Genomic DNA, 26,516 nt, shown 5'->3' with positions numbered 1-26,516 from the left:
ACCCCCCTGTCACTTTTGAAAAAAAAAAGCCTTTGTTCATAGAGCAGCCTTACCAAGGGATAAATGTTTTATGGCCTGGAGCGAAATGCATCTCAATATAATGGCTGTGTTATTTTTTAGAAGCCAGTTTTGTTTTTCTTTCCCCTTTAACTGTATTCCTTTTTTTTTTTTTAAACATTCCCATTGGATAACTTAGAGAAAGGTGAATAAATGCAAATCAGGTGGTTTTGTTTTGATTTAATGGTACCTTTGATAAAAGGAATTGATTCTGCTGAGAATTTGGCTGTATAAGTGTGTTGCCATAGCAGACTTGCAGTCATAAAATGATTGGCATGGGCTTAAACCTTTGAATCACACCCTGGAAGCAGATAATACCTTAAGGAATCTCTTGTCTGGAGTTGTTTCTTACTTACAGAGCAGGACAGTCTTCTTCATCCACGCTTACTTATAGTGATCCTTAGGGAATGAGCAAAATAGGTGTAAACTTGGAAAATAATTTTTAGGGGATTGGAATCTGAGGAATAATGATAAAAAATAGTTTAACTTTGAAAAACCATGTTATGCCAGGCATAGAGCTGTGTGTTTTCTGTGTACTATCTCATCATGACAAGCCTGAAGCAAGTCATTATTGGCCCCATTTTGCACAGGCTCAGGCAATGGTGGAATTATGTCAAGCAGGCAGGAGGCTTGGTGATTTTTGTTTGGATTTTCTTTGGCTTGGGAAAGACAGATTTGCCTTTTGCTAGAAAAGAAACTCCTTCAGTGAGCTATCATTTCAAAGTTGATGTCTCAGAATGTTATGGAGATGCAGCCAGTTCACCTGAAGGTAGTGGTGGTGGTTAAATAAACATCTCTGTAAGTCTAGCTCTTCCTACAGTTGTGAAATCTGAGATTTTTTTGTTTGTTTGTTTTAATGTTTATTGGTAGAAATAGATCATCAGTGCATACTTTGTGTTTATATAAACTGCATTCTCTTAAAGGTTTTTTTTTTCATTGGAAATATTTAGCCTCCAAGTGAACTTAAAGTATTATCTATGCAATCGATTCTTTATAGACTTTTTTTTAGATTTTAACACTAAATTTGAGAAACCATGCATATTGTATACCTTATTTAATAATCCAAAGAATTGTTTGCACTTTCAAAAAAGTTACAGAAAGGCTGAATACAAGTTAAATAACCTGTATGTCCTAAATTTTCCATTACTGAATAAATACTTGTTCAGTATTATATATTGCTTGCTTTCTAATAAGTCACATTGTCAGAGATGTTTCAGTAAATTATCTCTATATTAAAATTATATCCGAATCCCCTTTCTCTCTGAGATGATCTTGCCAGTATTAAACATTGTGCCATATGCAGTATTAGCCCAAAAGCTTAAATAAGAACCAAACTTGTACACTGAATATTTTAACCTTAAAATTATATACCTATACATATATGGTATGCTGTATATTAAATTTAACATTTCAAATAACATGTATAACACACATTCAGCCAAATACTCTTTCATGAAAAGGTATTATTCGTAAAAAGTTAATGAAAAGCTTATTTAGATAGAAATGTCTAGACATAAGTACTAAGCCTATGAAACTTGAAAGTAAAGTCTGCTGTGCTATTAAGGAAAAGAAGATTGGTTTTTAACCTGTTGAATTGTGCGGATACAAAAGTGCTTAGCATGACAAAATTACCAAAATAAAAACATTTTAGAGGTTATTTGGTTCTAGCAATGTTAATTATTTTGTGTTTCTGGATAATTTAATGTTTGTATTTTAAATGTTATATAAATTTCCTCTTTATAACAAGTTTTAAAAAGCACGCAAAAATAGTTCAAACTATATATAATCTGTTATTTTTCATCCTAGTTAGCTCATCACAAGTAACTCAGCAAAACAATGCTTGAACATTCAGTTCTACTAAAATACAATATTTGAGTAGATCCCATCACTTTTACCCATTGTTTGCTATGTTGGACCCTAAAACAGGCTGCTGACAGATCGGACAAGTGAAATTCTCTGAGAGCCATCGGTCAGTACAATGAATATGAAATTCATGCCTGCAAGGTAATTGCCTGAGCTTGTTTCCAGTTATGTGGTCACTGATACAAACACTACAGATTTTACCTGGTTCGCTATCAATACTGTTATGCTCTAGCGCTGGGTGGAAAGATTGTCAGTCTGCTCTTTGGTTAAATCATGTATTCAGGCGGGCGTGGTGGCTCTTGCCTGTAATCCTAGCACTTTGGGAGGCCGAGGCAGGCGGATCACCCGAGGTCAGGAGTTGAAGACCAGCCTGGCCAACATGGTGAAACCCCATGTCTACTAAAATACAAAGATCAGCCAGGCATGATGGCGAGTTCCTGTAATCCCAGCTACTCGGGAGGCTGAGATGGGAGAATAGCTTGAACCCGGGAGACGGTGATTGCAGTGAGCCAAGATCGCACCACTGCACTCCAGCCTGGGTGGCTGAGTGAGACTCCATCTCAAAAAAAAAAAAAAAAAAAAGCAAGGGGAAGAATAGGTAGTGTTCCAGTTTGACTAAATCATTTGAATTTTGCAACTACATGCTACCTCTGTTGTCACTGTTTCAGGTATGAGGCTGGGTGGTCTCATTTACACCATGCATTTCAGTGCTGTCTCCTTGGGCCTGCCTGTCCCGAGAGGAACCTTCCCTGTGCTGGCTGCTGTCAGTAACTGTACCTAAGTTACTCAGTTCTCAGTGCATCTCTGGTAAATGCTGACCATTTCTTTGAAGCTCTGACTTGGAGAACCAGAGCTTCTCTCTAGTGGTTGAACCCTCCCTTAGAGTACTAGATTCTCCAGACCCAGTCATAATCTGCCTTAAGATTGACCGAAGAGCCACTGATGATGGCTCAACAAGCTCATTCTCAGAAATCCTAGGAAGAATTATGGTACTAACATAGGTTTGAATACGTGACCGCTCTAAACGAGAAATGATTCGGCAGAAGCCCCCACTGTTGCTTTGAATAGTGACTGTATGTTCTGTTAGCCCTACTCTGGATGAGTTCTGTTTGCAATACTGTCCTGATCTCTATTTTCTCCGGGATGGATCCTTCTCACTTGAAGGTCCAGTGTGATTGTTGGATGTCGTAGTACAGCAGTTGAGGATCTGCTGGATTCTTCTTCTACTGTTATTCTTGACATAAGTCTTGAATTAGAGAATGGGGTATATGCAGTACCTCTGTGTTCTCTATCTTGCTCTAAAAAGACTTGAGTTATACCTCTCCTCCTGACAGATCTTCTAGTGGTTTGCTGTACTGGTCTACTTTCCCTTTGTGAATTATGACAAACAGTGCCACTGTGTCTCTGAATTGGTGAACAGCTTTGGCTACTTATAGTAGATCTTATTGGCCCTAATCTTTGGTTTGTATTTCTCACTGTAACATTACATCTAGCCCCATTTCCCCAAACATGTGCTGCTTTAAACTGTTGTGCCTCCCTTTGCCTGAGTTAGCTGCCACCCGACTGGTTTGTGTGACTACTGAAATTAGTGCGTGAAGCACTAGCTCTGGGAATGCCAGCTGATCCCCCAGTTCCATTTTTTAATCTTCCTACTGTTGAGAAAGATCCTTCAGCTGAATTTTTCACCCTTGAAGCAAGCCTAGTCCTTAGAATGTTGGAACTACCACCATTGAAATTCACTGAGGTTTGGCTTCTTGTTCGCCTAGCCACAGGACTAGATGACCTTTGTTGTCTATTTGTAATATGATCTCTGTTACTATCTGAAAGTGGAATGTTTGTATAATGTCCATGAATTTCAGATCCTCTATTTTCATGATTTATGTGGATTTCCAAACCAAACCGAAACTCTCCACTGTTCGAGTTTGTTAGACTCACAGCTCTCCAATTTTGATTCCCATTTTGTCCACTTTGAGTTGCATTTCCTGTGCCCCGAAAGGTGTTCAGCTATGCTAGAAGAGAATATTCTTTTGAACTTTCTCTGGGGACTTCTGAGTCTCTGTAATTTGTTCCATTTCTTTATTTTATTTTATTTTTTTGAGATGGAGTTTCACTCTTGTTGCCTAGGCTGGAGTGCAATGGCACGATCTTGGCTCACTGCAAACTCCGCCTCCCAGATTCAAGCGATTCTCCTGCCTCAGCCTCCCGAGTAGCTGGGATTAGGGATTACAGGCATGCGCCACCACACCCGGCTAATTTTTTATATCTGTTTAGTAGAGATGGGGTTTCACCATGTTGGCCAGGCTGGTCTTGAACTCCAGACCTCGTGATCCACCCACTCAGCCTCCCAAAGTGCTGGGATTACAGGCATGAGTCACGGTGCCCGGCCAGTTTGTTCCATTTCTCAAGTCAGGCTGAGATGCTAGTTGTTTGTTGACCCCATCTAACCACTGTTGCAGTTCTTCTGATGTTATTTCTCTAGGGGAGCCTAAAAGATTATGGTCCTCTCATAAGCCGATAATCTTCATCATTGAGTTCTCAGGCCTCTTCTCTGTGGAGATGCTCTTGCTGCCATCTTCTCCCATTTTCACAACGATTACAGTCTTGAGATAAGGTTTCTTCACCACCACCATCTGATGTAGATCTAGACTGATTCATCCTGAGATTCCTGGCTTTCTTATTTTCCTTTCAACATGCTTTTAACATATGCCATGGTATCCATCCTTCAATTGTGCCTTTTTGGAGAGCTGTCCATCTCTTCCCAACTCAAATCCAGGCCTGTTGGTCTTCAGGGTTCTTAGTTTTAACTACTGTACTGTTCTTGGTTTCATAACTCTGCTGTTCAGTAAAATAACAATTATTGTCCTCTCTGCCCTCATCACTTGGCTTAGCCAAATCATCCACCAGAATACAATCCCGTTCTGTGGAACAGCTCTTGGGAGCCTGGAAGAAGAAAGATGAGTGGGTATTTTAGTATGAATTGGTGGTATTCTACATGTATATTTAAAGTTTTCAGGGCCAGGTGTCATGGCTCATGCCTATAATCCCAGCTCTTGGAGGGGAGTGTAGGGTGAGATGGGTGGATCTCTTGAGTCCAGGAGTTTGAAACCAGCCTGGGCAACATGGTGAAACCCCTTCTCTACAAAAATTAGCAGGGTGTGTGGCGTATGCCTGTTGTCCCAGCTACTCTGGATGCTGAGGTGGGAGGATCACTTGAGCCTGGGAGGCGGGGTTGCAGTGAGCTGAGATTGCGCCACTGCACTCCAGCCTGGGTGACAGAGCTGGGACCGTGTCTCACCAAAAAAAAATAAGAAGTTTTCAGGTCTTGCAGTACGCTAGAAGAAATATCTAGAACGGCAGATGATGTGATTTTGGCAAGCGTGTCACATGTTGATTTCTGTTTTGCCAGTGAATGCATCAGGCCTGAGGTATGTGTGGGATCTGGACTTCTCCATTTCTTGTTTCTGATCACCTGAGGCTTGCACTCTGGAGCTTTTCCTTGTCTTCAGAGAATTTCCAGTGTGATACATCTCATTTGTTGTATTACAAACAATGTACAGAACACTTAATGCTTTCATTGGTTAGGAATCTCTGAAATTAAAAAGGAAATATCATGTTAGTTTTTGCCTTCTTATTTATTGTTCAACATTGTTACTTACATCTTTTTTCCTATTTTCAGGTCATTTTTTTCCCCCCAACATGTTTGGTATTCCTTCTATCCACCTGTTCCTTCACCCAAATATAGTTAGGAGAGGAGTGCTGACCTATTAAGGCTTGTGTACTGTGGCTCTGTATGTCTATTAGATGAGACTGAGTTCCTTTTCTGGCTCCTAGATGCTGGGGACATATTACCTGGTCACAAGAATGTGAGTTCTGATATGATTTCCCACCCTTCTCTCTTTTAGTAGTAAACATTCTTAGTAACCTTTCACCTTTCTTTTTTTTTTTTTTGAGACGGAGTTTTGCTCTTGTTGCCCAGGCTGGAGTACAGTGGCGTGACCACAACCTTCGCCTCCTGGGTTCAAGCGATTCTCCTGCCTCAGCCTCCCAAGTAGCTGGGATTACAGGCATGCGCCACCACGTCCGGCTAATTTTGTATTTTTAGTAGAGGCGGGTCTTCTCCATGTTGGTCAGGCTGGTCTCGAACTCCTGACCTCAGGTGATCTGTCTGCCTTGGCCTCCCAAAGTGCTGGGATTACAGGCGTGAGCCACCGTGCCTGGCCTTTCACCTTTGTTATTGGTCAAGGATAGATTGTTCCCTAAACTGTCATTTCTCTTCTGTTATCCCATTAGAAATTCATGCAGAAATTAATACTTTGGTATTGTATTTAAACATATCTGTTCAGTTATTTCTATTTCGAGTGACTTGGATCCAGTAGGGCGGGTGTGGGCAGGTTTTGTATGTATTCACATGTTAGCATAAAGATTCTAAAGCATGAGGGCTTTCCATTGAAAAAGGAGCCCCGAGAAGCTCACTGGAAGTGAGTTGCAGTAGAGCGTTGTTTCCTGGTTCCTTGCTCCTTTCTCCATCTGTTCCTTTTGCTCTGGCTCCGGATCTAGACTGCCATGTAGTGTCAGTTTTTCTTTTCATTCCTTGGTCTGCTTCAGGTCTTAATTTTATTCTGCCTTCTTCCCTCCACACCCCTTGCATGCAGCCTCACAGATCAACTCTGTCCTAAGCAGAGAAACACAACTTCGTCTCCCTCTTGTATTTCAGTCTTATTCTGCCCTATAGTAGCTTCTGATACCTCCAGCAATAAATAAAATCGCTCATCATGGCCTTTTCAGGCCACTCCCGCTGATGCTGCCTGTGAGTTTACCGATGGGCTTCTCATTCTTCTCCACATGCGTTTGGCCCTCCATGGTCCCTCTTCTTCTGAAATCCTTTTTCCTGTCTTGTTCATTAGATGAGCATCGTCTCATCCTTCAGACTCATTTCCTTTACAGAACTTTTCAGAGTACCTGTTTTAGTTCTTGTCTTTCAGATTTTTTCTCTGTCCTTCATACATCTTTAAACATTAGTCCCTTTGCAGCGCTCTCTGACATAATTTTTTGTTGTGTGCCAGGGTGTGCAATGTTCTTTTTTTGCGTTTTAATTTTTTTTCATTTAAAAAAACCCTCCTTACTATCATTCCCAGATATTCTTGTCTCAGCTAAAGATACTTGTTTTTCATTTTGAATAAATATTCCAAGTAACTAAAGCTCTTTCAGATTTAGGAAGAAGGCGTTTTTCCTTTCCCTTCCTATCTCACATCTGGTTTATCAGCAGTGCTGTCATCTTTATCTTCAAAATATATCCAGGTTCCTTTACTTCTTACCCCTTCCACTTCTATGTCTGGTTCAAGCCCCTGTAGTTTCTCTGCAGGTTGGTTGCTCTGTCTCCTAACTGCTTTTCTTGCTTCTGTCCTTTCTTCTCTTGCAGCCTGTACTCAGCAAGGCTAGACGGATCCTCCGCTCCAAACTTGCCCTGGCTGCCTACCTCCCTCAGCATGAAAGCTGAGGTTCTCGCAGCAGCCTGCAAGGCTCTTTGTTACAGCCCAGCCCTCCTGACGTCATTTTCCTCTCTTTCATGTCTCTCTGGTCACTTGGCCTCTTTTCACGCCATGCATCCTTCTGCCTCGGGGCTTTGGCACCATCCCTTGCCTCTCTTTGGAACACTCTTCCCCAGGTGTCTGTCTGGCTACTTCCTTCACCTCACCTCGCTCACTCAGATGTCACCTTTTCAAAGCAATCTTCCTTGACCTCATTGTTGGTGATCACAGCCTCCCCACATGCCCGGTATATGCCATGCACCATCCCCTCTGCTCTATGTATGTGTGTATGTATGTATGTATGTACGTATGTATGTATGTATTTGAGATGGAGTCTCACTCTGTCGCCCAGAGTGCAGTGGTGCGATCTTGGCTCACTGCACCCTCCACCTCCTGGGTTCAAGCAGTTCTGCCTCAGCTTCCCAAGTAGCTGGGATTACAGGCGCGCACCACCATGTCCGGCTAAATTGTATTTTTAGTAGAGATGGGGTTTCACCATGTTGGCCAGTCTGGTCTCCAACTCCTGACCTCAGGTGATCCGCCTGCCTCCGCCTCCCAAAGTGCTAGGGTTACAGGCGTGAGCCACTGCGTCTGGCCCCCTCTGCTTTATTTCTCGTAGCACTTGTTGCCACCTACCCCCAGTGTGTATTCTTGTCCATCTCCCCCACCATAGAGCAGAGGCTCCACAAGGACAAGCATCCTCTGTTTTGTTCATTATCTTGAACCCACACGGTGGTAGGTGCTCAGCGGTTGTTTGCTGCATGAATGTGCATTTTATCTACCTCTGCATTCACTGTGTGCTTTTCTGCCTTACTGGAGTGATGGGAGTGATCATTGGGAACTTCTGGTTTTTTGCATACCCACCTATGCCATGTCTTCTGGAGCTTGGCAAAGACCTCCTCTTACTGTGTACATTGATTTGCCTCCTAGCTACTTCAGCGTGGTTTTCAAGCTAGGAAGGGATGAGCCTTTCAGGAGAAACTTTATAACAAAGTGTGTTAAGTAACTGGCCTTATTTTATACACAGTTTAAATCCAGCGGGCCCTGGATGAGGATTTGAGAGGATCTCTGTGCTCTGTAGTTCTGTGGATTAGCACTTGGCTTTTATTGTTTTCTTTTAGCCCTGACTTTCTGGTTCACGTTTGTTTAAATAGTCTTAAGTGTTTCAGAGGCTGAGGGGTTGGAAGGCTGGCCACCAGATAAGGGGAGCATCACCATCCTTGTGCTTTCTTCTCTGCAGGGCCAAGAGATCTTCCACTGTGCACTGTGAGAAAGTTGCTGGCGTTGTTCTCAGTAACAAAATCTTCTATGTGAAGATTTGCTGTCCCCTCAGTTCCTTAGTTTTCCTCTTTACAAAATGAAACGTCATTGACCATGTTTTCAGGCTGATTGCAACTCCAGTGACCTTGAGTCCTGTAGGTCCCTCTTGCTAAGTAGAATGTTCAGATGAATTAAATATGGTGCCATTGTGTTGCAGAATCACACTTTGAAAAGAGGTCCTATTCCCTGCAGTGTTCTTGACTTTCTGAAGAGGACTGAGCTCATGGTCAGCATGTTTCCTGGTGGTTAAACATACCTAGCTTTAAAATTTCCAGCTGCTAGAGGAGACGAAGACGATGAGAAGCAAGCACACAGCAAACTGTTTGGCTTTTAGATGCATCCTGGCCTGGCCGGGTGGACTTGCACAGAACTGCTGGTGCCAGGTTAGTTCCCTGGGACTTTTCCAACATTTGTCTCTGTATTGAGTTTTGTCCTTATTCCTGAAATAGAGTAGCCACTGAAATCAGGAACCAGAACTTCTGGAAAATACCTTTGGAAACCACTGTGTTGCATGGTAGAAGAAAGGCAACTGCCAGTAGTTAAAATACCGGCTTGAGTGCTAGTTTTTTCACCCTTTATTTTTTCTCTTTAAAGAGAGGTCTGATTTACTTTCTTCTGTCTGTTAAAGCTCTTCACAGGCTCTTAGAGAAACAAGCTATTTAATGGTACCAGCCGTGAGGATCCAACTTCAGTTCCATGAAAGCTGCCTGGTAGTTCTGGTCACAGGGTCCTGATGGGAGACTGTGTAACTGCTGCTAGGCAGTCAGCTGGAGGGCTCTGGTGTGGCTCACGCTTGTGTTTGTTCAAGTGACCTGAATGTGCTTCCTCTTTGGGGACCTGTTTCAAATGCACATGCTGACGCCGTAATCATCCACTAAACCAAGTGAGAGTCAGGAAATTCAAATTCGTAGCGCCTGTGACTTGGCCACACTCCCTGTACACATAAAACAAGGTCTTAAATCGGAGAGACTACCATCTAGATTAACACTCAAACTGCAGATGGGGACCGGAGCTGCTCTTGGTGTGGGAACTGCAACTTTGAAGTTCCAGACTTTGATGTGATTAACATTTCAGACTTAAAGTCCTTTCTGTGTGGTAACTTTTTTTTTTTTTTAAACACCAAACTGAAAATAAAAATTGATTTAGATTAGGGGTGTCGGAGAAGCAGATTATAAAGGGAGGAGCCCTCTTGCAAACCACATGTAACTATGTCACATCCTTATGTGCCTCAGGAAGAGAGAGATGACAGACTAGTGACCTTTCACCGTATCTCTTTTACTTATAGCCGTTCTCACAGAGACCCTGCCCTCCAACACACACACCACCTCCAAAAAGAGGACACTTTTGACTTTGCTATCTCTTATTGACCAAGTGATAATCCTGATGGAGAGATAGGGTTTACAGGCATGAGGTGTTCTTTTTTACCCAGATTTCAAGGTTCAAATACTGGAGATCATCTTACAGCCTTCTTCAAATTGTGGCTGATTAAAGTTTAATTCTTCACCTCTGTTTTGCTCGTGAAAGGAATACGAGGGCAGGGAAAGTGGAGTTTGTGGGTCATTCCTCTTTTAAAACATTGCCATTAAAATTGTAGATAAACCGATACACAGTAGTCCTCCTTTATAGGAGGGAGATAGTTCCAGGACCCACAGTGAGTGCCTGAAACTGGATAGTATCAGACCCTGTGTATACTACATTTTTCCCTATACCTACATACTTATGATAGTTATACATTAGGCAGAGTAAGAGATTAACAACAATAACTAATAATAAAACAGACCAATAATAACAGTATACTGTAATAAAAGATAGATGAATGTGGTTTCTCTCTCTCAAAATATCTTACTGTGTTGTACTGCAGGTAACTCAAAAAGGCGGGAAGTGAAAGCTCAGGGAAGGACTACTGTACATGGAATTGACATCAAGCAAACAAGAAATGTTGTGCCTGGGATGATAAAATTTCTTGGCCACTGAAATTGTTGGGCCAGCCTTCTTTTTGAAAGAAATCTCCTTAGGCATGCTTGTGCACGCACGTGTGTGTGTACGTACATATGTGTAACACACACACAAGTCTCTTCTGTTTTCTTAGGTTAAAAACCTGAGGTGTCATCCTGATAATTTCATGGAGACCCTGTAACATTTTTTCCATCATACATGGCACTTTATCTTCGTAGCTGTGTCTGTGATATACTGTCTGCCTGCTGTGCTCTGTCCATTTGAGCTTTCTAGAACCCTGTAGGAGAGGTGGGGAAGCCTGGATTTTGTTGGGGAGATCCAAGGTCTCTATGGCATGACAGCTGATAAATGGAAGATGGATAACTGTAACCCTTGAGTCACTGTGTTTTCTGCTGGCCCTTTCAGTCTACTGACCTTGTTTTCAGTAGGCCTGTAAAAAGGCAGGGCAAAACCTAGCCCTCTAGTAGAGTTTTTATTTTTATTTTTATTTGTTTGTTTATTTATTTATTGAGACGGTTTCACTGTGTCTCCCACGCTGGAGTGCAGTGGCGTGATCTTGGCTCAACCCCCGCCTCCTGGGCTCAAACAAACCTCCCACCTCAGCCTCCTCAGTGGCTGAGACTAAAGGCATGCACCACCACACATGGCTCATTTTTTGTATTTTCAGTAGAGACGGGGTTTTGCCGTGTTGCCCAGGGTAGTTTTGAACTCCTGGGCTCAAGTGATCCACTCAACTTGGCCTCCCACTGTGCTGGGATTTACAGGCGTGAGCCACTGTGCCCAGCCTAGGTCTTAGGGTTTTTACATTTTACTGTTGACAGTGCTGTAGCTGTGATGGGAGGAGGGAAATAACAGGGCTCGTGAGAGAGTGCTGAGCACCGTCCTCTCTCCCAAACACAGCTTCCGTGTGTTTTAGATGTGTTCTTTCCCTATCATGCCATCCATGTTTAGGGGCACAAGAAGAGTCAAGTGAGGAGGGAATGGGCATTTAAGTCCATGCGAACCCCTCTAGCAGGGTTCCCCTCTGCATCACTGTTTCAAGGAGATGGGATAGAATTATGGCGTAACTGTTTTAATGTACGAAATCAGCAGAAGCGATGAATATTTTTATCTTCAAATTTGTATTACACACTGAGGACCTTATATATGATTCTAAATTTATTGGTCATATCCTGAAATATACACTGTGTGTACCTAGTAACCTTGTATTGGTTACAGTGGTGCTGTCTTAAGTTTGTTTATTTGTTTGTTTTAAATAATGTCTGAACCCACCATAGGGGTGGCACTCTAGCACAGTTTTGGGTAACAAATAAGATTGCATTCTGACATGGTGTCATAAATCATATCTAAAAGCCGTGAGGTCACATAGAACTTGTTTATGTAACAGGATAGAACAAGACTCATTGTTCTGAGAATATATTGCTCACTCATTTTATCCTCAGTCACGATGAGTTTTACAGCCTATGTGCAGTATTGATGCCACTGAATAAGCATTTATTTTTGATGAAGATACAACTTTTCTCCTCATGTTCAGCTGAGAGTTTGCAACAAGTAAGACTTTGCATTCTGGAATTTATGTAGATGTATGTGTATAGATACATGTGGTTTTTAAGGCCTGGCAAGCTTAATGAATACTGGTAGAAGATTTTGGCTGTCTTTTAACAGCATTACCACGTGGTTGACCATTTAAATAAGCAGCAGTTTATCTTGATGTAGTGAATGCATTTAATTGGTTATCTTGGCAAAGCAGGGTATTTGTTGGTTACAAGCATAATTTTCTGAGTTTATATTATTTTTCCTTCTAGATATTTGTGAGCTATTGTTTTTATAGCCTATATTGAAAACATGCTTTTTCTTTTTAAAATGGATTGTAGTATAGAGCTTTGTTAATAAAAAAAATTTAAAATAAAAATGGTAAGGCAGAATGACTTAGTTATTTTTATATTTTCCTGTAAAAACAGCCTCAGTTAAGTGAGCCACAATGAGCCATGATGTATTTCCTCCATCAGGATGGAAAATAAGCCATTTATTATTTCAGGTCTGACTCACGGTGAACCTGCTGACACTGGGATGTTTTAAAATCATAATCATAAGGAACAGGTTAGGGCAGAAACTTGGACGCTGGGCCTAGGATTACCTGCTTATTACAATGTTTTACAACTTGGATGCTTTAGGTTTTCTGGCACAATGTCCTAAACCTCACACACTAAACACCCCCTTGTTGTACAATTATTGCTTGCTGGTTTTAGATGGTGCCAAATAGACAGATGCCTCATCATAATTACCATTTTTTAAAATTTCAGTGTTATAGACATATATAAATAGGTTGTTATCTCCTCTCCCTTCCCTCAGTACAGTATGCTCATGCTTCCACAAAAAGCACCCCGGATGTCCTTAGTTAATAAAAATGGGCAGCTGAGGAGTGAGGGTGTGGCAGGTGGATGCAGCGTGTCCTCAGTGTTGCAGGGTACATAATATTAAATTACATGTGATTGCAAAGGAAAGCAGTTACGTCGAATACAGTTGTGAAAATTGTCATAGGGTAATAGATGTGCTTCTTTATCAATACATTAAATAATATTTAGTGGCGGGTCACCATAATTTTGAGGTGGAGATGAATAAACAATATTTTGAGTTTTTGACAGCAACTGTAATGTGAAGGCATCCGATTTCTGTTGGTGTCAAAGTCACAGGTACTGCCAATACTGTGATGTGTTGCCTACATTTGTAATTGGAAGAAATGCTAAATTTTAATGAGCGGCTCATAAAATTGTGTTTTTTCCTATCCAAGGTCATGAATCCCTTGAGTTCTGTCCATGGGCTCCAGGTTAAAATCCTGGGCCTTGAGGAATTTTTTTTCCCCCCACCCTGAAGAATTTCTTTAGGCGTGAGTTTGAATATATGCAAATAAAGTTTTCCTTGAAGACAGTGCTATTCTACTGGCCTTGGTTCAAAAATAGGAAGACATGTTTAACTCTTGTTTTTATAGTCAATTCTAATTATCTATAGTCCAGAATTGAAGAAATTTGCCTTCATTTTCCTGAGAAAATCACATACTCCTTTGACATCAAAAGAAGGATGCACTGAAACCTGTATTTTCTATGGTTTTGAGTAAACAGACTTACATTTACAAATACTCATGCATAATTCTATACACATTCTAGGCATATTAATACAGTGTAGACTGATATAAAAAAATTACATCCTTTCCAAAGTAAGTGTATGCCTCTCCTTTGTAAAACAGAAGGAAGAATAAAGAAAGCAAACAAATTAACCTTGTCATGGCAAGCAGAAGAAAAAAGAAGCAGTAGGCTCCCAGTTTGGTATTCTACCCTCCAGATGACTTTATTGCATAATATGTTTTGTCATCCAAACGTAATTTTATTTCAGGTCTACTGAGCTTCAAAAATTACAAATGATAACGATAATTAATTAAATTTGAGTAGTTTTAATGACATTGAGCTGTGTGCTGGGATGGGAAAATGGCACAATTGAAGGACATTTACATTGAATGTCATTGTTTAAAGTTACCCTGATTTGGAGGCCCATTAAAAATACCAAAAGTCATTGTATTTTAACATTTATTTCAGCTGAAGGTTTTAAAACAGCTTTTAAAAATCTTTAGTACCTGCAGTGAAGATACACGTACCCCCTTCCCACCCATCTCTAGGATCCATCATATGAGCTGAAAATTATCTTTAATAAATTAACCATGATCATGACAAATCTTACTTTACTGCTTTGAAGGAAAAGGAGGCATTTTGTGACGTGACACTGAAAGGATAACATTTGTTGCCACCCTCTTATATAATACCTACCTTAAGAATCAGGAAAAGCCTTGGAGATGACACTTCAATTTGTAGACAATGTTCTTTTCTGAAGAGAATCTGAAAAAAAGATAGCCTGGAGAAATTAATAAAATGTAAAATAGAAAAAGAATAAGGTGATTGATACTTTAACAACAAGCTAATACTCTGAGGGGGTTACATTAGTGACAGACAAGGAGAAATATGCATTTTTGACTTGAAGGATAACACATTGTATCAGTTAGCTTTTGCTCCATAACAAATAACCCCAAAAGTCTCAGTGGCATGCAACTGTATGTATTTATTTCTTGCTCACATGTATGAGATTCCCTGCAGCAGCCTACTCCATGTGTCTCACTTTGAGGCCTTGGCTGGAAGGTGAGCGACTAGGGTAAGTTCTTCTCATGGTAGTGTCATGTGCAAGAGGGCAAGCCTGACTGTATGAGTATGTTTCAAGTCTCTGCCAGCATCAGATTCCCTAGCATCCCATTAGCCATAGCATCTCTTGAATCAAGAAGGAGGAAAGTGTACTTTACCGACAAGAGGCCATAGAAATACAATTACCAGGGAGTGAAGAATTGGGACCAATAATTCTGTCCTACCACAAATGCTAAAAATGTTAGCAGCTGAGGGTAGCTTTTGGTTATGAGATTATATGGTGCTGTCTTATTGCCTTTGGCTTTTGTCATTTCCTCTGCCCCAAGAAACACTAGTTCAGTTTTTCATATGGATGTGGACTGAATGTAACACACCATGAGAGACATGTTACTAACAGCTGGGTAAGGGACAAGAAAAGGGTACGTGAATTGAGGCAAGACTTAAGAGATCTGGGTTCAAAATCTGTTTCAGCAGTGTACCAATTGGGGGAAGACCAGGCAATTCATGTAACCTGTTTCTGTCATGGGCCCCTTGTTCTGTAAAATGAAGATACTGGGCTAGCCCGTCTCCTTAGTTCTTTCTACCACTATTATTGAGGTTTGATTTCTTATCTGTAGATAACAGGTTTCATTTATTGGCACCTCCATTCCCACCTTTGTGTTGGTGTAGGCTCAAGGCGACAGAATGACTTTAGTAGGCAAATGGGGTTAAGTAAAAACATTGAGTGTATAGAGATGTATTACCTGTGTGTACAATACTAAATAGTGTGGAGTAATGACTGTCGAATGCTGTGTTTGGGGTTATAGAATCTCCCCTATAGGCTTTAAGCTCCCCGATAACTTTATTTCCCTCCTTCCCTCCCACCCACCTAGTACAGTGCCTGACTTGTAGTAAAGCACTCTAGGAATAAATGGTTGAAGGAAGAAACCCCAAGTGGGAAATTAGTAGGGGAGCAATTCCCTAGCCTGAAAGTGTATCCAAGAAGAATGATGGTTTTCTGGTGCTTATATTTATTGCCTAGGATGGACAGCTTTCTGCTTCAGAGGATTGGGAGTGTTCATCCAAGCAAGATTGACATAGACATTTGACCCCTTGCTGTGTCCCCAGCATTTTGCTAGGCGCTCCGGGTGTAGCACGAGGAAGCATGGTTGCAATGCCCTCCGGTTTTTGTCTGGAAGACAGATGTGTAAACAGAGTTGCACTGTGCCTTCTGTACCAGAGGCCCAACCAAGGCATAGAAGAGCCACGTGGGAGACATAGGGAGATCTCACTTGGAAGAAACCTGGGTCTGGTCTTGATTGAGGAGTGGGGAGAAGTTGGGCAGATGTGCGGGTTTATAGAGAGCTTTCTGGGAAGGGTGAAGTGGCACAATATTTTTTGGGGGCCTAACTACAAAGTCTGAAGGGAAAGGCAGGGTGAGACAAAGCTTCAGAGGCAGACAGGGTTAGATCTGAGAGCATTGCATGATGACTTTGGTCTTTACCTGATAGAAAAAGGAAGTTACTGAGGAATTTAAAGCAGGGTCAGGGATGTGATGAGATAGGAATGGCAGTGAGGAAGTTGGATGTGGGAGTTGCAGGGACCTGCAGGCTGCACTATGACTTGGGGAGGATGGAGGGACAGCAGAGGGGCATGAGATGGGCTGACATCTGGCAAGTAGTGTCTAGTATGGACAATCACTCTTACAGCCCTCCTCAGTCGCTTTTGGCACCCTGCCTCTCCCCCAGCCCCACCGTAGAAAATAACATGCTGTGCTGTCACTTAAAACCCCCTTTTCATGGCCGGGCGCGGTGGCTTACACCTGGAATCCTGGCATTTTGGGAGGCCGAGGTGGGCGGATCACTTGAGGTCAGGAGTTTGAGGCCAGCCTGGCCAACATGGTGAAACCCCATCTCTACTAAAAATACAAAAATTAGCCAGGTGTGGTGGTGGCACGTGCCTGTAATCCCAGCTACTCAGGAGGCTGAGACAGGAGAATCACTTGAATCCAGGAGGCAGAGGTTGCAGTGAGCTAAGATTGCACCACTGCACTCCAGCCTGGGTGACAGAGTGAGACTCCATCTCTAAAGAAAGAAAGAAAGAAAGAAACCAACCAACCAACCATGTTGCTGGTCCCTGAAATAGTCCGTTTTAGGCTATATAGCTCTGGGTGATGAGAGAGATATGGTGTAGTCTGTGTTGAAGAGTGATAGAAACTCAGTTTGGAAAACTGTCAACTTGATAGGTTTAAAACCACCTTGGTCACTAAAGTGGTGGAGGTTATTTTGAGCTTCAATTTTTACATTTGCTTTATCTTGCTAGATAACATTTGGAAAAATTGTTATTCTACAGTATTTTGGTTAAGTAGAACAAGCCTTTCAGTAAATTCCACTACATTATTGTTATAATTTTTTTTTGTCGTCCCAGATTTGTTGATATTTGTATTATTACTTGGTCGATGTACGTTTTCTAGATTATTAGGCTCATACCTACTACTTTTCAATACTTGTCAGCTGATAATCAAGAGGTATCTCTTAGTGGTTAGTGTCAGCAGCATTACTGGTATAATTTGTGGCCTTCTTTCACACACTAGTTTTCCACACCTCCAAGCAGGTTCAGGGCTTACGTAGCTACTGATTCATACGTACTGCTGGCAACTGACTAGAGAGGTGGAAAAGGGAGTACCTTGGGGGTTTAGGGGCTAGAAAAGGTCACCATTGGGTTGGAACCAGGAAAAAACAGAGCGCACACCTATGATGAGCACTGTAGTTTAGGTAGAATTTCAACAGGCTGAGGCTGTATTTTTGGGCCAGATTGAGAGGAGATTCAGCAGGAGGAGCAGCCTGGACAAAGGGGGAGGAATTGAGAAGTACAGTGTGGTTGGATTCGTGTGATTGGAGTTAAGGCTGGAGAAGTGGGAGCCATGTCCCCATCATTTCTTTTTGAGAGTAGGGAGCTATCGAGTAGGAAATGTGTGTGTGTGATGCTGACAGTAATACTGTTAGGTTGAAGTTTTAAGCACCAACTGTGAGCGCTGGAGTGCTTAGTATTGTAACAGAGCATCTCCAGGTACTCTGGAATTCTCTCAAAATATCCTGGAATTTTCCTTGATCAGGAAAAAAAAATGATATGGTTGAGCAGTGAATTTTAAGAATTTTATTTTTCTATTTATTTACTCCTATAAACATTTGTTAGTAACTGTGTTTTATTATAGAGTTGCCCACACAGTGTGTGGTTTTGGTGACCAAAAATGAGGACTGGATGACCATTGACTAAAAATATATATTTATATGTATTTTATATATGTCAACATATACATATATATGATATATATCAGGTTTTTAAAAGTAAATGATGAAGAACATCACTAATTTTATTTTATTTTTAGTGAATCAGTAAATCAAATATGTACCAGTTTTTAAATTCTGGAAACAAAGATTCCAGGTTTCTATAGCGTTTAACAAATTATTATTCATAGCAAAATCTGCATTCCTGAGACTGGTAACTAGAGGAAAGGGTTTGTGTCAAATAGGAACCACTGAATTTTAGAAAGGATGTTAACATATAGCTGTTTTACTGTCTATAATGTTAAATGAATACACTTTTGGCCTCTGTCTAGAAAAAAATAACATCTTAATCTAGTGTGTGATTCTTATACATAAGACTTTTTAGGGATGACAGTAATATTTACAAATAGGTAAAAAAATACAGAGTTGTCTGGTTTAGACTCCTGTTGTCACGGCATGTTTAAAGACGAAAGCTTCCAGCAGAGAAAGGCTTGTGATGAAGTAGCATCACCTTTCAGTTAGTTCTCTGTAGTATAGATTATGTGTATGTGTCTGCCTGGTCATAGATGCTGGTAGCTAGGTGCCCTTGCCTGATGCCAATATGATTCTGGGCTGAATGCATATGAATCCATTCTAATATAAGTGTAAATAGCACACGGGAAGATAAACCTACCAAGAGAACCACATACAGATCTTATGGTTTATTCCAGAGGCAAGAATAATAAAAAAAAAAAGATCTGACACCAGACTAATTATGAGATAGTTGAGTGCACTCAGTCATATGTATGCTTTAAATAACATGTAGGTACATGCACATACATATACAGTATCACTATCTAGATTTTTCAAAAGATTGACTTGTAAGAACAAGTGACACACATTTAAAGTGTTAATAGTGCTTCTAGGTGGCATGTCTTGTCTTTTTTTTTTTTTTTTTCCTTAGTGGAAATTGCAAAATTTAGGCTAATTCTGTCACATTCAATATAAATCACACAGTTAAAAAGCCACTCTGTAGTTTTCCCAGTCTTTGCCCCATTTTGGCACATAATTGTTCGGGATAAATTTCTGTGGCGACACCATCATCTGCTCTAGCTTTCTCACCTGATCTTTGCTTCCCCAGCACACCACATCAACCCCAGTTCTTAATTCCCTTGACAAAACACACTTCATGATTGTATATGGCACTCTGACTGCTAAAGCTAAGCTCTAGTACAGTAGTTGAGTTATAGTTTTCTTGAAACTCAGTTGTGCTTTTTCAGATGTGTTTGTGCAGTAATACTTGTTTTCCTAAGAAAAAGTTAGTTATTAAATATGAATGTGAAAATAATTATCTTTAGGAAAAACTAAGTTGAACCCCTTGAAAGGCTTAAGCTGCTGATAAATTAGTTGCAGTCAGACCCTGTAAGATTAGGGGAAACCATGAAGAACTCTGTAGTTGGATTGATATGAAAGGGGTTCAGTTGGATTCCTCTTACACTTGAAAGAAACCCAAATTGTAAACCTGTGGTGACAATATACTGTGGGTTTAGGGTTTATAAGAAAGAATGGAAGCCTAGCCAGAGTATCTTGGTTCAAAGGTTTGCTGTACCTCAAGCACAGTTTCCTGTATATTTTTAAGGCAAATGTTTAAGGAATACATATATATGTACACACACACATGTACAGACACACACACACACACACAAGGTATACATACTTTTTATTTATAATATATGTATATATTTAAAACCCTGTGCTTTAACTCAACCTTTTTTTTTTTTTTGGATTCATCTGCCAACTAGGGTCTCCATCTGGTTTGGGTTGGATTGAGATTGGATAACACCTTTCCACCTAATAGCAGCATTAAGAGCATTGACTGCCAAAAGCCATAGCTAACCTACTTTCTTTAGGATACATATTGTTTCTCCTCATTACCCTGTAATAAAATAAGATTTATCTTAAGCATGTCCTGAGAGAAGCCTAAAATGGAAATACACGGTACAGGCATCGTAAGCTGGGAGAGACCTTAAGGACCATTGCCAGCTCCCTGAATTGTAACTGAGGAAATGGCTCCGTCAGATTGAGATCTGCATTAGTGGCCTAGCTGTGGAGTGACGTAGGCAGTGAGTGTATGAGCAGAGCATGTGTGGTGTTCATTCCCATCCATCCATCACTCATCCTACATGAAGTTGCCTCTGGATTGGGACCTTGAACTCTACTAATTTTATGGTAGTGTAACTTGCAGAAGACTTACCAGGTAGGTGAGCTTGGTAGTATGTTTTGTTTTGTTTTGCATTTGGAACCATCTTCACATGTGTCAACTAAGAAGGATTTGCTGCTAACCTATACCTAAATCTCTGACACAAATCCTGGAAAAGCCTTAAATGATTGGCAGGTAGTGTTGAAAGGTGCTGTATCAGGGTTTTGTAAATCATGCCATCTAGATAGAATGCATTGTGTTGGAATGAAATTAAAACAACCATTTTAAAAAATGTAAATGACCTTGGGTAGAAAAACACGAGCATTAAGCTGTATTAGCAGGTGAAGATAAATCTCTCCCCCTTCATGTTTGAAATAATCTTTTACATTGTTTATGTGAATTTCTTTCTTTTTTTCGGGTACACTGATTATGCATCTTCCCCCACCCTCCACATTTAATCCCCTAAGGGATTGGTATTAATGAGTTTTATGCTTTGAATTTTAAAATTTTCTTGTCCTCAAAAGTGAGACTGGGGAAAAAGAGAAAAGACTTTAAACATTTTCTTTGAAAGCTTTTAGTTATCTCATATACCTATTCCTTTTGAAAATTTCTCTGTGGATAGCCGGCTTAGTTTCTTGCAAATGACTAATTTAAATGCCATAGAACATGTTTAGATTCACTGTCACATGGTTGTTCTTGCTACATTTCTTTTGCTCAGATTCATCTTCAGAAAGTGAGGGAGGGGGAAAGCATATTAAGCATATTATTCCTGCAATTAAGGCATAGATTGGCTACTTAATTTGTAGTTAGTAAAAAACTACTGTGATGGAACTCAAAATATTAATAAATTAAGAAAACCAGAATGCTTGTCTTTTGCTTTAGTGATGGGACTAAGGTTTACGTGAATCTTTCTATGTCGTGTAGTTTCAGCTAGTGCCTCTTGGCTCTGAAAGCTATGCATATGTAATTTCATTATTATTGATAACATAGGTACCTCTCTAGAGAGTTCTAGTTACTGTATTTTTAAAATGGGAACATTTGAAAATGTAGATACAATTCTATTTTTAAAATTAATAGGTCTGAACTGGGATCTTTGGTGATATTTCCATTTCAAAGTATTTATCAAATCAAGACATTAGTGGTAAAACAGTACTAGTACAAAGATGCTTAGGTATTGCTCTATATTTTTCAAAAGAATAACAAAGCAAGAACAACATCTTTTAGAAACGTGTCTAAAAAGGTGCCAATGTGACCAAAAAACCCATTTCATCACTGAGAATTTTAACAGAAATTTTTTAAAGTATTATATTGCAGGATCAATATTTAGTATATTGGACAATTCAGAAGATTTATTCAGGTTTGCTTGGGGATTGAGAACAAATACGTGTTTAAATCAGTATGTATAATTTAAAAATATTAAAGAAAATTTGAAAAATAGGGAAGAGTCAGCCATATTGTTTTAATTAAACAAAATGACCGCTACTGTTTTAGCAGTGCTTCCACTTTCTTTTCTATGTGTTATCTTTTTGAAGCCACCGGTTAATGTATGTATAAAGCTTGCCAGCTTGTTTTTGATTAACAAAGTTCAGTCAGTGAATAATGTAAAATACTATTATTGACAGCATAACTGGAAAGTGACTTGAGCACATAAAAATCACCTTTAAGTCCAAAGTTAAATTCTTGTTTTTATGTTATTTATTGTTTTCATTTAGAGAAGAGATACGTGCCTCATCTTAGGAATTCTCATTTAATATCCTTCAAAGATTGGGCTTTAATGAACAGATTTGTCATGTGGCAGAAGTTACTGTAGTCTGATGAAAGGGAAGATGGCTGCAAAGAAGAGAAAACGGGTGGTGGGGGGCAATGAGGTATAATAATCTGTGGCTGTGGGATGGTTTTCGACAGACCAGTCATAGCCCAGACTCATGTTTCCAAACATACATTAACTGCAAACCCTGATCTCAGGTTTTATGTTTTTCCATCACTTTTTAGCTTTAATTTGTAGTAGATTGCTTGAGGAAAGACCCCTGTTGATTGGTTGTAATCATCTAAGATTTATGATGATTAGGAATTCTAAATAAAAGTCTGTTAGATCCAATTTGGACATAAATTTGAATGCCCAGTTTATTGGATTGCCTTGAAATTCTAATTGGTAATATGCAAATCGAGTTAGAGTCTTGACTATCAGAATCACCTTAGGACTAAATTAGACAGTTTGGAAGCTCCATTAACTCTTTCAGAGTACTGAACTACTATTTAGTCTACCCAAACAGTAATTTACTAAGTTTAGCATACCCAGACAGTAATTTGCAAAGTAATACTTTGAAGATGCTGGAAGGAGTTAATGAAGCTTCTGAAATATTGTGTTTTTTGGGAGAATCTGACTCAGCATTTGCAGTAGTTGGAGTTGAGAAAGGGCGTCTTTAAATTTTGGATGCCTAATTGGCAGGAATTGTTGCTAATGCTACAGTCTTTGATTTTTATCATACTCCTACCCTCTTCCTGTCATGTTGCAGACTCCTTTTACTAACCTATGTGAGTGCCCCCCAAGGTAAAGCCCCTGTGCACTTCCGTGGTGATGCCTTCTGACTGGTTCAGCCTGTCACCTTGACACACACACAGATGGTTTCTGGAGGCCAATTTAATTCCAGCTATCTTGTTCTTCACCTCTCGTGTCCATTTCTCTCCATCTTTTCTCCTGAGCTTTGGTCTAATTTGTCAACTCAGTGGGGACCAGATGGCTGGCTGTTGCCTTGAACTTGTCTTCCTCTTTGAAATGGGTTTCTCCTCCTGAAGTCATCAGGTTTTGAATAGCACTTACCATCATTTTTTAGGTGAGGATAGCTTTCAGTGCTGGGTCAGTGGGAAAAACTCCAGTTCAACTCTATTGCCTCCACAGTAGAGCATGGAGTTGAAGCTTCTTGGAGTTTTCCTCTTTCTCTTCCCCTTGTTGGCTGGAACCATTTCATCATTTCATACTTGGGTCACTACACTGGTCTTTTCATCGGCTTGCTGCCTCCAGTTTCCTCCTTCACTCTGCTGTGGGCAAGATGACACATCACTTTAATTATAACATTTCACCTCCTGAAGCATCTTCAGACACTCTGCTACTTTGAGGATAAAATCTAAATCCTTTTGCTGGGCATCAAGACCACTCACCATCTGAAAGGCCCATCTTTCCAGCTTCCTTTCCTACAGATTCCTCTGCCACCCCTCCGAGGCCGGAGGAGGGGCACTCCCTCCCTTTGAGGTATTTTACACTTTTCTGTGCTCCTAGCAGGGCATCCCTTTTCCGTACCCACCCTATCTAGAACCACTCGATGAAAAAAGCCAGGCTCACAAAGACACATGCCACGCAATTCCATTTGTATAAATTTCAATAAACAAACAAAACGAACATAAGTGCTAGTAAGTGACAGTACCTGTGAGTGGTGGTTTCACAGGGTACACGTACAAAACTTCGTCCAGCTGTACACAGCCCATTTGAGCATTTGGCTGTGTGTAAATTAGACCTCAGTAAAACAGTGCCAATCGTGTAAGGCTGTGGTGAGGCTTAAATTATATAGTGTAGTATATAAAATGCTGAGGGCAAGGCCTGGCATGTGGGGGAAATCCCATCTCTTTTAGACAGAAGCAGTCGCTCTCACTCTGAATTGTATAGTAGATAAATTCTTCCCTGACAAGACTAACTCTGCAAACAGACCTTGGAAGCTTTTTTTTTTTTTCCAGCGTGTTTTTCACTTGACTTTTATTGCCATGTTTTGTTCAGTTGGTATCTTTGGTTTAATGTGGATATACTTGTTTTTTTTTCTTGTTTATAGTGTAAATTTTTGATCAATAGAAATAATGGCAGTAGGGTGTGTTGTAGAAAGCTCTTAATGGAATAAGCAATTCTCCCTTCCCCCAAAACATTGTACATATGAAAAAGAACTTTATCTTAAAAGTGTTTCATACAACAAACAAGATTTATTTTCCCAAGTCATCTAGTTACCAGAGAAGCATCCATAAATGGTACTTAGTAGGAAGACATATGACTAAGGAAGACTTTCTTAATTGAGCTGTGAAAATGAAATAATAAACCATTTTGCGAGATGGCAAACTTCAGTGTATATATTAATCACCTGGGGATCTTGTCAGTTCTGATTTAGTAGGTCTGGGCTGAAGCCCAAGGTCCTGCATTTGTAACCAGCTCCTAGTGATGCCAGTGCTGCTGGCCTCAGAACCACACTGGGAGTAGAGCAGAGCTGGGGGTGTATTCAGGTTCAGAGATGGGACATTAGGAAGGGCAAAACAAGAACTTAGCTCATAAAAACCACCCCACAAATTTGGGTGGGTAGTGACCTTGTGAACCACATATATGTAAATATTCCTGAAAGAATCCATTCAAGAAAGTATCAACTTGTCTTTTAAAGTTTTGATGTTGTGTGATTTTTTTTTATGCTAGTGGAAAAGACTGGTTGATTTCATTAGTTTGTTTTTGTTCATTCGTTTGTTTTTGTTCCCTCTTGCAAATAATATATCAGAAATGGTCATGAATTCAATCAGAATTTTAGGGAAAGAAATTTATTTGTGTGAGTGCCCCTTCTTTAAAGAAATAGTAACAACATCAACAAAAAAGCCCCAAAAACTGAACTAAAAAGTACCATCCTGCCCATTTGTTACTGTATTTCATGCATCATACTTGACAAAGTTGCTACCCTGTGCCATATTCCATCTGAAGAGCCAGTTTCGCCGGTGTTCTGTCTGCTCACTTAACCATGAGTAGATTTCCATTTCCCTCCTCTGAACTGGGGCCTCTTTCATTCGCTTGTTCCCTTTTGCCTATCACAGTCTTGACTTGGTAGAGGATTTTATTCCCTGTCAGTCTTCAACCTCTGTTAGCCTATGATTTGAAACTGAGAAAAGTCCAAGTTGGAAATTGAAAATGAGAGCCCGATTCTCTGAGGCTGGGAAAGCCTCTGAGGACTTGGCCTGAGCACCGCCCGCCACCATAACAGGTTAACAGGAAGAATGTGGCTCTGCCTGCTGGCTCCTGGGCACATTCCTTTCTGTTTGGGGACTGAAGTACTGGACACACACATTATTAAATTACTTAATGAAGATTTTGAAGCACACCTCTAATCCCTTTGAAAAGGCCCTTTGAGCTGGAGAAGGGTGTGTGGGCAGTGAGAGAGAGGCGCCTTCACACTGGTGAACAGGGCCCCTTAGAAGCTCCCAGGGTGCGAGTCAGCAGCGTTCCAAGGCTGGCCATTACTTTCTGCCCTGAATTGGCAGAAGAGACTTAGGGGAAAGTTCTTTCTAGGGCAGGACCCTTCACCGAGGGAAGATGTAGGGTTTAGGCTCCAACCTTGACTCAGCATTGCCATTTACCATTTTGGCACAGGACCTTGTTGAAGCCATGACTAAGGGCTTCCAGGTGGTGGGCTGTCCTTTACAGGTCCTGATCACAGTTAGGGATGCAGCTCGGACTGATAAAAATGGGCCTTGGGCTCTGTCAGAAATGTGTGTAGTTGAATTACATAGGTGATTCTGATAACAAAGATGTTTTTGTGTTCCCACTACCCTCTTATTGGGAAGATGTCTGCCTTAGAAAATAAGAGAACAGGCTCCAAGGCTGGGTAACCAGGAACTCATCTCTGGCAACAAACTCCAATAGCCTTTGTCTTTATCTGTGGTAATAATAATTATAATAGTCCTAATACATTCTGGGGTTATGGTGGTGATTGATTGAGAATGTATAAGGAAGGACTAGATATTAAAGCATTAATCACATGTAACTGTCTGTAAACAACGGTTTTGTAGTTTTTTGCTTTTAGTAAATAGGCTCCCCCGTGTGATCAATACTAAACTGACAGCAAAAAAGCAGTCCATTCTTATTAGACCATGCTTGGGGAGATGAGTTGCTGCTGGCTCATGAAGGACACATTCTTCTTGATGTAGGGAGGTGGAATGAGGATTTAGGCGCTGTCTTCCTCCCCTTTGGGGTAGGGTACCTTGCTGTCTTTTGACAGAATGAGGATGAGAGGAGGTGGTAGGAAGGTGGGGGAGGATCAGTGATGAGATGGCACTGGGGACAGTGGAGAGAATGGTTGTGCATATGATTTACGGTCTTTTCAGTATACTACAGTGCTTAGATGTGTATGCAGAAATCAAGAGTTATCAG

At 40.6% G+C, this 26,516-nt stretch overlaps 1 protein-coding gene and 1 pseudogene across 2 annotated transcripts in view; one reads left to right on the top strand and one right to left on the bottom strand.

Moving 5' to 3' along the window:
* The window catches only part of FOXO1 (forkhead box O1), a 110,508-nt gene that overhangs the window by 42,871 nt on the left and 41,121 nt on the right, over positions 1-26,516 (top strand). The window lies entirely within an intron of this gene.
* LOC101151764 (E3 ubiquitin-protein ligase RNF6-like) lies at positions 1,949-4,623 on the bottom strand (annotated as a pseudogene).

The sequence above is a fragment of the Gorilla gorilla genome, chromosome 14, assembly GCF_029281585.2.
Source record: "Gorilla gorilla gorilla isolate KB3781 chromosome 14, NHGRI_mGorGor1-v2.1_pri, whole genome shotgun sequence".
NCBI classification, from domain to species: Eukaryota; Metazoa; Chordata; class Mammalia; order Primates; family Hominidae; genus Gorilla; species Gorilla gorilla.
This window is presented reverse-complemented; position numbering and strand designations above follow the sequence as displayed.